The 15,688-nt window shown below is 35.6% G+C and overlaps 1 protein-coding gene and 1 long non-coding RNA gene across 3 annotated transcripts in view; one reads left to right on the top strand and one right to left on the bottom strand.

The window, feature by feature from the left end:
- LOC109458844 (ubiquitin-conjugating enzyme E2 E2) overlaps nucleotides 1-15,688 on the top strand; it is a 292,901-nt gene that overhangs the window by 85,161 nt on the left and 192,052 nt on the right. The window lies entirely within an intron of this gene.
- Nucleotides 11,506-14,168, bottom strand: LOC141567098 (uncharacterized). Its single transcript, XR_012489493.2, has 3 exons — nucleotides 14,024-14,168; nucleotides 13,741-13,804; nucleotides 11,506-12,128 (listed from the first exon to the last, which is right to left on the bottom strand). It is a non-coding gene; the product is annotated as an uncharacterized LOC141567098 (long non-coding RNA).

Raw genomic sequence — 15,688 nt, 5'->3', positions numbered from 1 at the left:
TAATATTATATAGAGAACATTAAATATATTTAATGTTATAGCCTAATTAATTTCCATTCCCTCCCCTTTTTTTTGATTTTTAAATCCAGAGCAGTAGATTTACAAATTTAGCTTTGTCCAAAGCAATCCAAATATTACACTTACTTACTTACACTTCCCTAAGAAGCTGTGGAGGTCCTCTTCAGTTTATTTGTTCGTTTACTTTTCAGCTAGTAAGACTTGAATGTTTAGTTTGTGCAAGGTAGTGTACTACTGTGAGAAATACAATGATGAATGTCCAGCTCTCCCATGTCATTGAGTTACAAGTCTAATATAGGAGAGGAATGATGAGAATAATTTAGGAGCCCTTATGTCCTATTTTGTGCCTCTCGTCCTGGCATAATTATTAATAATGTCTCCCCTTTCTCTTTAAGATGTCCTGGTTTGGACACGTTATATGATCACACTGAATAATTATATGAGACTGAATTTAATCATTAAGCTACTTCAAGTAAAGCATTATGGAAATTTAGTAAAGGGGGAAATTGGTTCCAATAGGGGTGGAAAAAGAACAGATACCTTAAATCTGATACTTTTTTTTAACTCATGTTAGGTGGCAACCACAGGGAGTGCCCTTTGGTTCTTGGGAACTCCCTAATGTGAAAGTAAGAATTTCTTGTCTCATTTCACTTCTCAGATATATGTTTTGTAAACTGTAATCTAAAAATGAAGAGAAGTATACCAATTCCAATTTTTTTGAGACTATCTCTTTGAGTAGCTGCTGATATTTTTATATTTTTAAGTTGGTTAGATTAAGAAAGAAACATTTAAGATATTTTCCTCAGATATATGTTTTGTAAACTGTAATCTAAAAATGAAGAGAGGTGTACCAATTCCAATTTTTTTTGAGACTATCTCTTTGAGTAGATGCTGATATTTTTATATTTTTAAATTAGTTAGATTAAAAAAGAAACATTTAAGATACTTTCATCCCTTGATTTTTAAAAAATACTTAATCTTACTACCCTGTTTCCCCCAAAATAAGACAAAGCTGGACAATCAGCTCTAATGTGTCTTTTGTAGCAAAAAATTAATATAAGACCCGGTATTATATCACATATCATAGCATATCATATATCATAAGACCCGTAAGACCGGGTCTTACATTAATTTTTGTTCCAAAAGACTCATTAGAGCTGATGATCCAGCTAGGTCTTATTTTCGGGGAAACACGGTAGGAATATTGATTATTAAGTGAGAGAAGTGTTACTGAAATATCATCTAAAAATCATTTGAGGTTATATATAGTTTTCTGGAAGTCTTATAAAGACACATAAAGCTTAATCTGCAATACAGAATCTAATCTACTACCCCTTTCCTCCCACCATTGTCGCGTTCATTTCACTAATGAGAAACTCTTTAAGTAGCCTTATCGTTAGGAGAAATGTTTGTGTAAGCCAATACAGATAAGATTGCTTATTGTACTTATAGCAGGTTTGTTTGTGGCTGTGATTAATGTTGAAGACTGTCAGGAAGCTGTTCTGGAATTGCTTTCTCTGTTCTTTCAGACAATGAAGGTATATGACTTCATTCTCTGTATTTTTTTCTTGTTGGCAAGGCAGTTATACGAGTGCGTATTAAAATGTTCATTGTCTTTTCTTGGCTATACAAACCAGGAAAACAACCAATACGGAATGCGTGGACCAGCAACATTTTATAGAATTCTTGGGTGGGCATCAGCTGGGAAGAATGAGTTGGGCACCGTGCTGCTGGTAGAGTCAGTCTTGCTGAAGTCATGAAAAGCCAGTGATGATCTGAAAGAAGAGGATGTACTCTGGTGAAATAAGCCAACGCTCTAGCTGTGTTTTATCTCATCAACCCTGGGAAGGCTGGACACAGTTTTATAGACTAGTGACACCTTACACAGATTTGAAAAAAAGCATCGTAAACCAGATAAAAGTTCTGTGTGCAAAATAGGAGTTGGTGTGGTCTAGGAGCTTGTGAAGATGAAGTTTTTCAGGTTCTGATTTCATGAGATGTCATTCCATATTTCTTTTAGTCTTAGTTGTAGGATCATAGGATATGTTGATTTCTTATTAACAATGATTATGCAATAATTGGCTCGTCTTATATTTATTACCATAAACATAGAACAGTGGTCATAATATAAATATTAAGATCAAATATTTTCTTTTTTTGTGATCTAATATGAAAGTTGTACAAAATTTCAGAATAATTTGGTACAATAAAAAAGAAGAAGATGAAGCATGCCAGTAATCTTGACAGGCTAATTTCCTAATTTGCAAAACAAAAGATTAGATTAGATCATCTCTAAAAGTACCTTTTACCTTTGGATCTTTGAGTCTATGAAATAGATTCCTGCCATTTCGCTAAAATGTCTTGGTCTCAGTAGCCTTTTCACACAAATGCTGTTTAAACTAAATAAGATATTCATACTTAATGCTCTGGCCCTCTTACCCCAGGATCTTATTTGCCATAGTAGATGTTGGTTTCTCTTGAGAATTTAGCAAAATAATTTTTGATGAACATTTTAATGTTTAATGATACGAAAATTAAAGTAGAAATTCATATACATATGAATATATTTGATAGTAGGAAATTGTAGTTGTTAAAAGTAAAAATTTTAGTGTTATATTGACAAATAGACAAATATTTATGGAACATCTAACATGTGCATGGCTTCACTCTCAGAATGGACATCAAGAAATACACAGTGGATCTGTTTTACCGGGGGGTTGGGGGGGTGACGTTGCATATTTTCTTTTCTTGAATGTCCTAAAAGCAATTAAAAGCAAATGCATTGCTTACATTTTGCCAATGTACAAGACAGAATAGTAGGCAGAAAATTGGTATGTAGGCGGGCAAAAGGGCAGATTTCTCTGCCAAATGGCTCTAAATGAGTTGATGGCAAGGAATTTAAATATTAGGCTTTGATGAGAGATTGTTGAATTTCCTCAATGTTGTTGTTTCTTTTGGTAGGCAAGCTAATTAGACAACAACAACTAACTGGAGCCAGTGGCTCAGACAGCTTGTCTCCATTGGCACAAATGCTGCGGGGTGGCACAGTTGGCTTTCTTGCCGGCCAGAGAGACTTCCTTCAGGCGTCGTTGTCATCACGCCTGCAGATGCCTCCCGTCCCTCTCTCGCAGAGCCTTGCCTTAAAAGGGCTGTGATAACAAGGGGGGTTCCAGGAGATCCCCACGGCTTTCACTCTTGGTGATACTGATGCAGTTTGTACTCCTCTTAATGTATTTTAGCAATCTCAGAGCTCTACCACTCTAGAAAAATGGAGAGATGTCCCCTATTGGACAAGAATCAGAATTATTACCGTGTTTCCCCGAAAATAAGACCTAGTCGGACCATCAGCTCTAATGCATGTTTTGGAGCAAAAATTAATATAAGACCCGGTCTTATTTTACTATAATATAAGACCTGGTATAATATAACATACTGTAATATATAATATAATATAATACTGGGTCTTACTTTAATTTTTGCTCCAAAAGACGCATTAGATCTGATGGTCCGGCTAAGTCTTGTTTTCGGGGAAACACGGTATGTCTTTCTGATGGAGTGATCCTTTTATCATTATGTAGTGTCTGTCCCTAACAACTTTTTTGCTTTGAAGTCTACTTTATCTGATACATATTAATATAGCTATTCTTTTTTTTAAAAAATTAATGTTTGCATGGTATATTCTTTTCCATCCTTACACTCTCAAACTATTTTTGTATTACATTGGTTTTAAAAGTAAGTTAAAGCCAAGTTTATGTTTTAAATGTTCGCATGAAGTTCTTTTGAATTATTTCAATATGGTCAGGGTAATATGTGGGTAAATGGTACAAATCACTTTTTTTTAAATTAAAGTTTATTGGGGTACAATGGTTAGTAAAGTTACATAGATTTCAGGTGTACAGTTCTGTATTACATCATCTATAAATCCCATTGTGTGTTCACCACCCAGAGTCAGTTCTCCTTTCATCACCATATATTTGCACAAATCACTTTTAAAAGCTAGAAAATGGAATATTGGTTCAAAGCAGAGTAAAGAGAGCTTTATTCATTAAGTCATTGTTTTGGTCATCAGACACATATGTGTTGAATACTTCATATGTGCCAAGAATTATTTAGATGCTGGAGACATAGTAATGAACAAAACAGAAGGAAACAGAACAAAACAAAAACACTCCTGGCCTGGAGTTTACATTCTAGCGGAGGAAGAAGAAAGTGAACAAATAAACTATATTGTATGTTAGAAGGTAGTAAATGCTTTGGAAGGGAGCAGAAAGATAAGTACTTCCAGTGGGTGGTGGTGGTTGGTGGTCGTGGTAAGGTTTTGATTTCAGATGGGAGGGGCAGAAATAAGGCCTCTAGGAAGTTGACATTTGAGCAAAAATGTGAAGCTGATGATGGAGTAAGCTGTGTTAATTTAATTTCTCTGGCAGAAAAGTATGTCAGGCAGAAAAGAGCATGCGTGGCATGATAGAGGAGCCAACAGAAGACCGATGTGACTGGAACAGAATGATTCAGGGGAGAGTGCGAGGAGGTGAGGTCAGAGCGGAAGCAGGGGTGAGGTGTGTGAATCCTGAGGCCGCTGGAAGGACTTCAGCTTGTGTGAGATGGGAAGTCACTGCAGAGTTGTCAACAGAGCAGTGATGTGATTTAGCTTTCTTTACAAAAGGAACATTTAATAATTTGCATATACTTGTTTGTTTTGTTTAATGAAAGACAGTAAAAAGGTAGGGATCAAAAGACAGTAAAAAGGTAGGAATTAAAAATATTCTTTTATAAAGAGGAAGTGGACTAGATAATTTCAAAGGATATTTTCTAAAACCTTTTTGTTTCTTTAACTTTAATGGATGAAAATATTTTTTGATTTAAAAGTGTGAGATTTGTTGTGGAATAATTCTGGTTGTGACCCTACTAGTAGCCTTAGGGAAAAGAAGTTTAATTTCTGTTGAGCAGTTTGACAGGCCTTTTTAAAGGTCTAAGGGAATTCACCAGAGTCACAGATGGTACCATATCAAGAATAACAAAGACTGGAACCTCTGCCAGAGCTGTAATTTATCTTGGTTTATTTTCAGTGGACTGTCAGGCACTTCATACCCACTACAACAGCTGAGTGCTTAAAACAATACACCTAACAGCAAGAGCAAACAAATAATTAGGAATGGTGAAGAAAGAAGAAGCATAAGCCATTGATCACAGAGACTAACTACACAATTTTCAGATTGCTAGGGCCTTGTCATAATTTTTCTGATAGGTCATTTCACGTAAAAGATTTTAGTGAAGATGAGGAAAAGAAAAACATGAGAAAATTCTCTCTTATGGATAAAGAAAGAAATAAATCACAGTATTAAAGGGTACAGGAAACGTACAAAGACTGTTTTTTTAAAACTCCATAAAAATGTAGATTTTGCAGAGGTTGAAAGTAGAAGGTTTGTCTGAAATATAATTAAAATCCAATCCAATTCACCTTTTGAAAAGAACTAAAGAATAAATCCAAAGAACGAAACAGTACCTTGTACTTTATGTGAAGATGATTTCACATCACAGCCTGTTACAATTTCTCACCTGCACCAGCGTAATCTATAACCACAATCTACTTAAACCATCATGAGTACTACATTTACATCTTCTCAGAATGAAGTCTTCTAGGGACATCTGCATATCATACACTTTGCTTCATTTTGAACCCCACCTCTACCCCAAAGCCAGAGTCTTTGCAGTCCTCGATAGGTGATTTTCACTTAGCAAGGATGCTACACATGCTTTCTGGTTCAACAACTTGTAGCTGATCAGAAGGTCAGGCAGCAGGACCATTAATAATAGGAACTGTAATTATATTTTCTGATGCATGTATCAAAATAATGGGGTCTGATAACAGTTTACAATCTTTGAAAATTGAGTGACCAGAATATCCAAGATACAAACTCTCTGTGTCTACGGAGGAAAATACTTTTATCTCAAATTTGAAATCCTACTTCCTAATATGAGTGTGTAAAATAAGTGACTAAAGTGTACTGATTAGCCTATTTCCTGAAGTATTCTATGTCAAAGCTAAATTTGACAGTGACTTTTAATATGTGAAAACTTACATAAATATGCCTGCCTCATATTAAAAATTCATAATACATTAAAATAAATTTATGAAATTAAATGTGGTAGCTGAATAGTTCTAGACTGATAAATACTTTTATTTACAGAGTAAACTTGTGCTTTTAAAGAATCAAACTATCTGTAACCATTTTTACTCCCTTATGGACAACTCTACAATTATCAAAGACAACTACTTGTACCAAATAATGTCATAGCGGTAGCTAGCTTGAACATTCATCCCTCACCCAGAGAAATAAATGTATTGGTAATTCTGTGTGATTTTAGTGAGCTAATTTTGCACCAAATGAGTGGAAAATATTTCATTTTTAAAAATTACATGCCAGACACACAAACTAATTTCCTTCTTAATTTATCCAATTCTGAAAGTAATAATTAAAAAAGTTAAATAAAAATGATGATAATGGGAGAACTACCACATATTAGTGCCAGGTTAAGCTGTTACTTGGAATGTCCTCCTTTGTCAGGAAACTTCCCAATCATCCAGTTTGTGGGTATTGGTGTAGCCAAGTGCCACAATCTTCAAGAAGTCCCCTTGGCATTGATAAGCTCAAGCTGATGATGTCTCTGAGTTACTAGGATCACTTTTACCTCTAGTACATCATCTAGCATTTCATGATGTGGGACGTAGGATGAAGTTCTCTGGCTACTTTCTGAATGTGAGTCTATTTGCCCCTAAAAATAAACTCCTTACGTGTCAATACCATGTTCTCCTTCCCATGCCTTCACTCATATAGCACAGCTCTGGAAAATATATACATTTAAAAAACAGCTACTGACTCCCCATTTTGTTATTAATGTTAATTAGGATTCTTGTTGCTTTAATTTATAAAAAATTTCCCGAATGATCATCCTCCTCATTCTTTTTTTTTTTTTTTTTTTTAATTAAATTTATTGGGGTGACAATTGTTAGTAAAATTACATAGATTTCAGGTGTACAATTCTGCATTACATCATGATCATCCTCATTCTTGATCTCAACACTTTATCAGTAAGTTCGTTAAAAAAAAAAAAAAAGCCTAGTTCAACAGACACAAAGTTGAGGCTGACCTTGAAGAAAGAACAATATCTTTAAGTGCTAATAATGCATGGTAATAAAATTCCTGATACAGTTTAACCAGGTTTTTTCAGTATAATTGTAACAAATTTTGTGTGACTTTTTAAGTAGTGAGCCTTCCTATTAGCTCCAGTAGCTCCATTACTTTGAAGGTCACGCTGACCAGAATGACACTTCTCTGAATCCAACCAGAGCTCCCAAGAGAAATCATCCTTTTATAGCCAGGAAAGATCTGGAAGAGAAACAATTTAATCCATTTTACAGATATGGTATCTAAGGTATAGAAACATTAAATGACACATAATGGGCTCTCAGTACATGTTTGATCTTGTTGTTCACCAAAGTGAAAGAAGGTTCTAGGTAAATTGATAAAAAGTCAAGATTAAAGATGGATCATCCTGACTTCTAGTTGAAAGCACCCTCATTTAAGGAAGGCTGAAATCAAACAAAACTGTGTACACCTACGTTATAAATCAAGAAAAGATGTGCTCTATTGCAGATTTTGGCACAAAAGATAGCAATCTTCTTTTAAAATTGCTTAATTCACTATTCAAGCCATTTCTTTAAAATTTAACTGTTTTGTGACTTCAGTAATAATTATGAAAATACATACCAAAACCTCATTAATAGGAAACCTAAATGATTTGGAAAAATTGGTTTGGATTGTCTACTATTAAAGAATAATTGCATATTTAACCACTGGAAAGGCAGTTTAATTTGTTTTGTTTTCCCCAAAGTAAACATTTGAGTAACAATTTTGGATTATGATTTTTAACCCAAATTCTGGAAGCAATTAATAAAATGACTGGCAGCATCTGGTAATGAGTTGCTCTAATGTATTAGACATTTACTAGTAAATGAGAAACACATAGAAACTGAATGGGTCAATTCAGCAATAGTGTTCGTGTTTACCTAAAGGTGGGAATCAAATATTTAAGGATTGAGAGTTGACTCTCAAATAGTCAGGCAAGCAGCTACAATTTGCAGATTATCAATGCCCTTGGTTTTCTCCTTATCCTCTTTGCTGACAGCCTGTGCTGTATAATCATTCATTCTGCCTCAACAAAGTACAGATAAGATGTAATAAAATTCAAATTGGATAAGTTTGCTTCAGATTAGGAGCACTTACAAAATGTTGTGTAGATTTCACTAAATAAGGCAAGACTTTTTTTGTTCAATATTTATAAGGCCAGTCCAAATATAATTGATAAGTATTGGCTAAATAGTAACCGGAATCAAGCCACAGTTCAACAGTTAAAACTATGATTGTGGTGTCTTATCTGTGTTATAGTTTGTAAATTGAAGTAACATTGATAACCCTATTTGCTTTCTTTTTAGCACTTTGAGATGTTTGCACCAGTTTCCTACAAGCAGGTCTTAATTAGCAAAGATTTTTAAGTCCTTATTCCTCTCATGACTGGTTAGGTGCCAGGCAGGATCCAGTATGAGTGACAGATAAATTGACTACAATGTTGGGAAGAATTTTTTTTAACTTTGAAAGGTCAGATCTATACATTTTTATATATAATAACAATATATGCTGATAGAACAGTTTGTGAATTAAATCATGTATCAGTTAAATTCAGTTTGTTTTGAGGGTACAGATATCACCCCAAATACAGATCAGTAAACGTATCTCAGGAATCAAAGGTATGAAAGAATGGACTGATAAATAGAAAAGATATATTAGACATTAAACAGTGATGCAGTTTTCTGATACAGTGTTAATATTTGCCCTGAAGTTGATCAAAACAGAATCTCATCCTACATATAAAAGTGAGATTTAGCTCTACTAAAGATCATACTATATGATTTCTTAAGCAGTTTCATCAGTGTCACCTGTGAGATACACTTAACATTAAATGGCAAGGCAGGATTACAGTGCAAGCCCTGGAGTCCAGCCAGTTTATCATCCTTGAAGCTATGTGGGATGCTATATAACACTGTTGAAAATAAATGACAGAAGGCTGTCCAGGCAGCTGCTACATGGTAATCTAAAATAGGGAGACCACAAACCAGGCCAACAGAAGAAATGCATTAAGGCCACACTGGATCATAGCCTCAAATGATAAAACACAGCTCAGGGTAGCCAGAGTTTTTGTGAATGCTGTAATCAGAAATGAAACGATTCTTTCACAGCAAAGCCAGTGAAAATGACACGATTCTAAAACATTTGCTTGCAAGCAGGGACAGAATGTACAAATAATAGTTTAATAGTTACAACTCAAATCAAAGGACAATTTAATACAAGCATCATGAAAAGGATTAACTAGATCCTTTCTTTAAAGCAATTCACAAACAATTAGAATTATCTCTCATCAATATGTCAACAACCATAACCATTTACCTAAAACAGAGTTTTAAATTGTTAGTTTGTTTAAAAATAATACCAAATATTAAAAGAGCTAATTTTCCAGGGTAGAAATCTTCTACTCTCCTGTCCTGTAAGACTTTTTTTTAAAATTAGTTTCAGGTGTACAAAGCAATGTAATAGTTAGACATACCCCTCACAAATGATAACCCCCCTCCCCAATCTACTATCCCTCTGACATTGTATGTAGCTGCTATAATACCATTGACTACCTTCACTGTGCTGTACTCCACATCCTGTGACTATATAATTAAGTTGACATTCACTATTATTCTCCTTCAGCTTCAGATGTATAGCGTGTTGGTCAGGAATCTACACAGTCTATTAAGTGATCCCCCTGATAAATCCAGTGCGCATCTGCCATTCTATATAATCTTTACAGCATTATTGATTATATTTCCCATACTGTATTTCATATCCCAGTGACTATATTATGACTACTAATTTACACTTTCTAATCCCTTCACTGTGTTCCCCATCCCCTCCCATCTAGCAATCATCAGTTTTTTCTCTGTATCTCGGAGTCTCTTTCTGTTTAGTTTGCTCGTTTATTCTGTTCTTTAGAGTCTGCATATAAATGAGATCATACGGTGTTTGTCTTTCTCAGTCTGACTTATTTCACTTAGCATAATATCCTCTAGGTCCATCCATGTTGTTGCAAATGGTAAGATTTCATTCTTCTTTATGGCTGAGTAATACTCCATTGTATGTATGTACCACATCTTCTTTATCCATTTGTCTGTTGATGGGCATTTCAGTTGTTTCCATATCTTGGCTACTGTAAATAGTGCTGCAGTGAACATAGGGCTGCATATATCTTTTTGAATTAGTGTTTCGGATTTCTTTGGATAAATACCCAGGAGTGGAATTGCTGGGTCATAAAGTAGTTCCATTTTCAATTTTTTGAGGTACCTCCGTACTGTTTTCCACAGTGGCTGCACCAATCTGCAATCCCACCAACAGTGCACGAGGGATTCCTTTTCTTCACATCCTCACCAACACTTGTTTGTTGATTTGTTGTTGATTGCCCTCCTGACAGGTGTGAAGGTGGTATCTCATTGTGATTTTTATTTGCATTTCTCTAATGATTAGTGATGTTGAGCATTTTTTTCATGTGTCTGTTGGCCATCTGTATGACATCATTTTGAGCACGTTAAATGTTTAGATAAACTGTGGAATTAATATATTAATAGTTTTCTATGACATGAATGAGAAATCTTTGTTTCATTAGAAATGATGTATTTTATTGATGGCAACACAGACTGTTTGCCTGTTCATTTGCCTATGAGTAAATCATATTGGTACAATGATATAGAATAATTTAAGTAATGTAACATAAGAGTATATCGTCAAACTTGAGGAAATGGGCCAAATAAGGATCCAGAGCAGAAATTTTCAGATACAGCCAAGCTTCTATTTAAAACAAGTTACAACCCCAAATTTCTTCAAAATAAGTAACAAACTCAGAATGCGCTTTCTCAAAGAAACAATAAATCACAGGTCACAGACTTGCTCAAGATGCCCCCTTAACACATGTTGTACCTAAGTATGACATATTTGCATTGAAAAAGGAAGATAGCCACTGCAAATACATACTGATAATTAAACAAAATGGAGAAAAATTGAAGAAAAAGGGGATGAAATAGTCAGAAATTAAGGGAAGGAAAGCCATCAAAAAGAATTTCGTTCTAAAACAGTAGTTTGCGAACAGGACCAGAGGGTACAAATAATGGCTACAATGAACATCAAAGGATAATTTGATAAAAACAAGAATAAGATTAGAAGAGCTAATTAGAGCAATTGAGGTATTGGTTGAAAACTTTAGAGTCTCTCTTGAAATCTACACCGGAACACGGCCGGTATTTTAGAAGTTGTGGTTAGTGTCCTTTGAAAATGCTTTTCTTTTCACTGATAAGGGAAAATTAGAAGTCCTCACTTCTTTCTCTGCTTCTCTCTCAAATCTAGCGGACTTCTCCTTCTGTATACTTGTTGGTGATTTCATCTGTTTCCATGTATTTATTCATCGGTTTGCTGGACTTCCAAACCTAAACCCCCTAGTCTAGGTCTTTCCTCTTACATTTGCTAACGTGTATGTTCAATTGTCTCTTGAACATTTCTACTTGGATGTCATCCCAAGGACACCTTAAATTCAGTATGTCCAAAGCTGAATTTATCACTGCATCTTCCTCAAAAAAACCCCGAGTGTGTGCACTGTCCACTCATGACATATGTCAAAAACTGAATCCCTAACGCCTCCCCTTTTTACGTGTATCTAATCAGTTCTCTCCCATATTAATGCAGTAACATCCTAACCGTTCTTCCTTCTTCATTCTTCAAATTCTGCCCACATTCTTCCTAAAACCCCAACCTGAAAATGTTACTGTACTTAAAACTCTTCAACTGCTCTTCTTTGCCTTCAGGTAAAGTGTAAACTCTTTAACTTGAATTACAGTGTCTTTCATGATTTATACCTGTTTATCCCAATTGCCTCTCTTCCTGGCAAAAATGGAGGGCTGACCTTCTAGCAATTCAGTGAACAACTTCATTCCTTCTCGTATCTGGTTCTTCCCACATGCTTTAAAACTGTATAAAGAAATAATGGAAAAAATACATAATAAACTTCTAACAGTTGTTTAAGTGTTATCAGTTCCTTGCATTCATAATCCTAAATGCTATACAAACCGTGGATTTCAGTTATTTGCATAAAGTGAAGTCCACAAGCAATACTGTGATTTAAAAAATATTTTAAGATGCATAATTTGGTTAGTAGTAAATGGAAAATAATAAATTATGTGTGGTAACTACAGTTCTCCTAAAATAAAAATTTAGAGTCATTTAAAAATATGAATATCACCTTCTCTCCCAGTTATACCATTGATACGCTCACAATAAAATCACTGGCTAAGATTTTTTAGGTATTAGTACTTATGAAGAATAGTGTAATTTAAATTATCTTGTTGACATTTTGTATACTATAGACAAAACTGGTAATCCTGGTGGATTACTAATAAGTAAAATTAATCTCTCAAGTTTCAACAGCAGTTTTATAAAATGGATTATGTTAGAGTAAGCTATCCTCAAGAAGGAAAAGCAGTGGGAAGGAGAAGGATCCTGGACCCTGGAACAGACCGACTAGTGTCCAGTGATGAGACCCCCGGGGGTCAGCAGCTGCCCCGCCCCCACCTCAGCCTGCATCTTCCTTCACTCTTCAGTCATAGTGGCCTGAAACACCAGGAAACTGGCATCTGAAAAATGCTAACATGGCCAACACCGTAACAAAGACAACTCCTTGATTTCCATCTATTAATAAAAGTAAATCACGTATATGAAACAGGACTGTGAAATCGTGCTCTTAAAGAGAATAAATTAACTGTGAACTTAATTCGCATTGATAGAAAAAAGTATCAGCAGGTAATTCTAAATGACACTTGTAAGGTAATATGTGGTTTCTTTTAATAAGTAATTTGTCCCTTCCTGACTGAGATTATGCTCTATCTACCAGAGTTTTGGCCAGCCTGGGTTTTGGCAGGAAGGGCCTGTGGAGCAGTCCAGGGCTCTGAAAGAATGACTGACACACACAGATCACCTTAGAGATTTTTGTCTGATTCTGTGCTTGAAAAAATACTCTTAGCATATCTTTTTTCTGAGACATTTGCATAAATAATGGTTTATAATCATTTGATGTTTTCTGTTCGTCAATAATATGATTTATAGGTTTATTGGGATATTGGATGGCTTTTCTCATTTTGCTAAAGGATATATTTCTGTACTTTTTACATTTGCCTAGAAAGAAATCATATCTGACCGTCCAATTTGAATCCTGTTCTAATTTGCACCGTACCTTACCCTGAACCTATAAAAGTACAATGAAAATACAATCTTAAGTTTGTTTTTAATGTGGGAAGATAAAAAGGAGACCAACAGGCAGATTTATGGGGATATTATCTAAGCGTTTTCATTAGAAAAGAAGAATTAAATGCTCTTTCCAGTCAGGAGAGCAGGAAACAGGAAGGCTACTCACTCACCACCAAAACAGCAGCGGTAACACTGTGGACTCTCAAAATGAGTCATAGAACGAGATTACTACGAAGGAAAATGCCGTTGAGTTCAAGCAGCTCCCAATTTCTAAACTACTTATATTTCAAAACTTGGTCTATCCACCTTAGTGCTTAGATCCTGGAATTGATTCACTTACCCAATTAAATTATTTTTAAAATCCCATGCGTGCTCATAAAAAGAGAATGCAAGCCACAATGTACCTGAAATACAGAATATCATTAGCAAATCCAATTCTGAATCAAGGAGAGGCACACTCAAAAGTGTAATAAAAGAACGATATCTACACCATTTGTATGGACTGAGAACCCCCAAATCAAAGTCATTGATAGTAGACGCCTAAGTACTCTATAACAGAGCTGAGCAGGAAACAAGCAGTGTGAAAATGCACCTGTGGAGGGTAAAGGTCAGGAAGATTTTACCTGACTATAGAGCCTGTGCATCAAATGCGGAGTGAAGGTGTAAGGCAGGGAGGCAGCCCTGTTAAAGAAGAAATGGGGGGCTCACATAGTCTCCTTCCTTTCCTTCTTCTTTATAGTGTCACCATCATGGGTCCTGTCACCACAGACTCAGTACTGTATTTCCTTCCTAGGTTCAAGGGGAAATGTGGGAGGTGTGGCACCGTGGCTCAGGCAGCAGCTGGCAAAACAGAAAAGAATTTCAGAAGCTGTGTTAAATACTGAAGGGAATTCCTGTGGTGCTTCCCAAGTGGCTATTTGCCTGTAGTATCGTCGGTGACTTCAGCAGTCAGAGAACCTGTTGACAGAAATTTCAACAAAATGATGTTTTGGTGGGGTTTTTTATTCCCAGTAGGGAATTTTAGCAATTTTATGGATTTTTTTTCATGGTCCTCAAATTCTCTTTAATATTTCTCCCTGTATATTCAAGATAATGTAACAACATTAGCTCTATTGTGGTTTCAGTCAATTTACTATAAAATGCCAGTACCTGGGCGAATCTGCAGGGACTCCTGCCTACCTTTCCCAGCTCTTGCCCTCCTTCACTAAGCTCCTGCTGCACAAGCTTCCTGTGAGTTTGTGTAATGGACCAAACTTCTCTCTGCCCCCAGGTCTCTGCGCATTTTCCTTCTGCTTGGACCTTACCGGCCCTACCTACCCTTCTGAGATTTTCAACATGTCACCTCCTCAGAGAGATGTATTTAATTGTCTAATGTCTGTCTGTCTCACTAGCTAGCTGACTGGTTCAGGAGGGGAGGAACCATGTCTGGGTTTTTTTACCAACCTGTACTCAAAGCTTAGCACCATGCCCAAGATATAATTAAAACTCAATAAGTTTACAACCTTAAGGAATGTGGGGGAATCTCTGTGGAACATTTCTTTAGGTAAGAAGAACTACTTTATGTATTTTAAAATTTCCTTTGCTTTTACTGATCCACAGACGTTCAGTCTCATAACAAGACTATCAATACACTTTTCCTCTCTCCTGAAGATGTATAAATACATAGCAGCGCAAATTTAAAAGAAAACACTTCAGTGCCTAAGAAGTATATGGACCACAGCATAGTTTGTGCAAATGTTAGCAAATCACTGCTACTAAAAATGTAATAGTTAAAGGGAGTAAGAGATTTGTCAAATAAATTTGATATTAACGCTATTCTTAAGTAAAATTTAAATCTGTCATAATAGTATTTTAAGTTAAAATAGCAACAGTTATCCACGTCTGTTTGTTTGGTTCAGTATCCACAATTTCAGTCAGTAGAGTGTAACATTTTTACTTTTTGCCCTGTCCCCATACTAGTTTTCAAATCAACACACTTTTTAAAAAAGCTAAATGTATTTCATTTACCAATTCTAAAACAAAATCCAATTCACTTGCAGTTCATAGAAGATCATGGAATTTACACATTAATTTAAAAAATTGAGAGCTACCCCCAACATTTCCCTTGAACAGCTCATGTACCAAGCTCTGAGAAACACAAGTGTGACTTGCTGACCCCTGCAGTGGATGGGGTTTGGTTACATCGCATGTGTGCTGCTGAGGTGTGGGAGGCCAGAACAGCACCTCATGTTCAGCTTTAGCTCAACGTATGTGTTGTAGAGCATAATCAATAAATACCACAGTAGAAT

This window comes from Rhinolophus sinicus, chromosome 5, assembly GCF_057876585.1.
Source record: "Rhinolophus sinicus isolate RSI-liver-muscle chromosome 5, RSI-T2T, whole genome shotgun sequence".
NCBI classification, from domain to species: Eukaryota; Metazoa; Chordata; class Mammalia; order Chiroptera; family Rhinolophidae; genus Rhinolophus; species Rhinolophus sinicus.
Note: the sequence above shows the minus strand (reverse complement) of the source record. Positions and strands in the feature narration are given on the sequence as shown.